Source organism: Peromyscus leucopus, chromosome 9, assembly GCF_004664715.2.
Source record: "Peromyscus leucopus breed LL Stock chromosome 9, UCI_PerLeu_2.1, whole genome shotgun sequence".
Taxonomy (NCBI): domain Eukaryota; kingdom Metazoa; phylum Chordata; class Mammalia; order Rodentia; family Cricetidae; genus Peromyscus; species Peromyscus leucopus.
In genome coordinates this window covers 19742720-19745711 of record NC_051070.1, presented here as the reverse complement: position 1 = coordinate 19745711, position 2992 = coordinate 19742720, and the positions used below count along the sequence as shown (strand labels likewise).

General features: G+C 42.8%; 1 non-coding gene across 1 annotated transcript; it reads left to right on the top strand.

The window, feature by feature from the left end:
- The first annotated feature begins 339 nt into the window (after positions 1-339).
- On the top strand, positions 340-443 carry LOC114700340. Its single transcript, XR_003735668.1, has one exon. It is a non-coding gene; the product is annotated as a U6 spliceosomal RNA (small nuclear RNA).
- Positions 444-2992: the final 2549 nt, after the last annotated feature.

Below are 2992 nucleotides of genomic sequence, written 5' to 3'. Positions count from 1 at the left end.
TGTATATAGTTTTAATATTTTATTGTCCTGGGAATAATGACAAGAAAAATTCTGTCATATCCAGTAAAGACAATCATTTTTAAATATTTTTGATCTTCAGTTGGTTGACTCTGATGCAACACAAGTGCACAGAAAGAGCCAATAGAACATTTACATAATAGACTTGTATTCAACAAAGACTAGAAATAAGCTGCTCAGATACACCAAACATTTGGTGAATTTTACAATGAATGAAAGAAGCTAAACAATAATAGAAATAATCCAAGTGTTTATGAATCCATGTAGTGAACATCTACTACTTGATTCCACTTTGTTTTTTAACTTTTGAAAACACAAGCTGTGCTCACTTCAGCAGCACATACACTAAAATTGGAACCATACAGAGATTAGTATGGCCCCTGTACAAGAATGGCATGCAAATTAATGAATTGTTTTGTAGTTTTATAAAAAGAAACTGTATACTGATTGATACCAATAGAAACCACATTAGTGGTTGCCCTCCACCTATGTGATACTTGCCTCTTGTTTAATTTTCTGCTTTTGGGTCCCTACTGATGAGGTTCATCCTTCTTCTCATTTCTAGAAATGGTTGAAACTTGGCCTACACTCACTCTCTATATTCAGGTGAATATTGTCTGGCCCTGGAGGTGTGGATGTGGGAGAGCTGACCTCACTCCTTTCCAGGGTGGAGTGGGAGAGCTGGTCCTGCCCCTCACTCAGTAGAGTGAGCACCACTCCTCATCTGGGCAGCTTGGTAGAGCTAGCCCTGGTGGCATAGGCACAGGAGAGCTGACCCCAGTGGTGCTGGAGAGATGGCCTCAGCCCTTGCCAGCTCCTGCAGGTAGGAGAGCTGACCATGCCCCTTGACTGGGTAAAGCAGGAGAGCTGGCCCTGGTGGCACTGATGCAGAGTGGTGGGCTGCACAACTCAGCTGCCACCCAAGCCTGGAACCAGGGCTATGAATTAGCCCACCCCAACATCCACCTCATCTGTGACCTGCTATAGCATGTGAAGGGCCTGGTCCTTCAGAATCAAAGCTGCAGGATTGTCATGACACAGGACAACAGCAGGATACTGAGAGGAGTCCCAGGGAGGATCCAGTATTGATAGTGTAGCAGAAGCCAAAAACCTCGAGCCAGTCCAATGACTCACTTCAATGAATATTTGCAAGTAAAGCTGATCAGGTAGAACTTTTTAAGCAAAAGGATATTCTGTGTGACACTCTGTGACACCCTGCAGCTACCATAGCAAGATTTAAAAAAAATATTTTTTTTTTCTTTTGAGAGGAAGGTTGCAAGGGCAGAAGGCAAATATGGAGGGATGGGTTAAGGAGTGGGATTGGGATACATGATGTGAAATTTACAAAGAATCAATAAAAAAGCTAAAAATAAAGATTTGTGTATCGATGATAATGACAAACCAAATTTTTACATTATAAGCTTCTAGAATTTTAGGAACTTTGAATGCTTGAGCATTTGTATTATATAGGATGTGTTCAATATGTACAGTCATTGTTAAATCATTTATACTAGTAAATGTTTGATGGACATTAAAAACTCTACATGCATTACTTAAGGGAATGAAAGACCAATAGAAAGCAAGTAGAAATAAGATTGGTTTCAGAGTCTTGAATATATGCATGAAAAGAAATAAATTTTTTTAAATTAAAATGATAATTTTAAGCAATGTTTATCAAATATGGCTTTGTTCAAAATACATCAAGAAGACCTTTAAAACCACCTGCTAGTATCTGAGCTCTAAAGTCTACTAGAAGACTTCAAATATTTGGAGATCAGGGTCTTTGATGGTACTTAAAATAATTTCTCCCATATGATCCGAATTGCTATCTGTTCTAATAACTATACATACAGTTGTAAGATCATGAGTATTGGAATAGAAAGACTTTCCTCTGTCATTTTCATGATGAATGGCCCTGGGTAAGGCATCAAAAAGCAGTACTCAGTTGGGCTGACTGAACACTGGAGTTATTGGATGCTACTGCCTGAATCCCACCTGCTTTAATTCTTATTTAGTGGTTACAGAGCAGCTCAGGGGCAGAGCTATATTTAAGCAATGCATCAAATTTTCTAATGTGCAGCCAAGATTATGAACCTGTGTTCTAAGATGAACTATCTCATCTATAGCACAGGGGCAGTACTTGAAGGTGTTTTAGTGTGTGTCGATTTTGTTAATGCTTTAATGGTGTGTGTGTAAGTGTGTGTTGTGTGTGCGCGCGCGTGCGTGCGTGCATGCTCACATGAATGCATGCGAAAAGTAGTCGTACAGCTCCATCTTTTAAGGTGAACATTTCATAAAAGCTGTAATCATGGTTCTCATGTTTTCTGGAAAACTCGATCTATAAAAGAGAACTTTAAAACCAAGGTTTTGCCAAACTAAAAACAAACAACAATAGCAACTAATGGGCTGCGCCTTGGGCTGTGTTGATGTCTGTGGCTCCTGTTAACCACTGAAGGCGGAGAGGATAGGGCTATACAGAGTTGGACCTGCACCTACTGGCTACAACACTAGGAAGAACTGGTCCTACCCACCCCTGATGCAGTACTGGAAAGAGTGGGTCCCTGCATCTTGCTTGAGCAGCATGACAGAGCTGACTCTCGGCAGGGATGTGGGTGAGCTAGCACCGAGAGCATGGGAATGGGAGAGCTAGTCCCGCCCCCTTGTCTAACATGTGGTGGTGTGGGTGAGGGAAAGATGCCCCTTGCCCTTGTCTCTCGCCCCTTGCCACCTGTGGCAGGTGGGAAAGTTGACCCAGCCCCTCACCAACTGCAACACTTGGGAGAGCTGGTCCTGCACCTTACCTGGGCACCACGGGGATGCTGACCCAGGGGGCAGGGGCACACGTGAGCCTGCCCTGAGGTTATGCGATTGGGAGAGCTGGCCTCACACGCCTTGTCTAACGTGGTGTCGAGGGTGAGGGAAAAATGCCCTCCCTCCTCACCTTTTTGCAACCCATGGTGGATGAAAGAGCCGA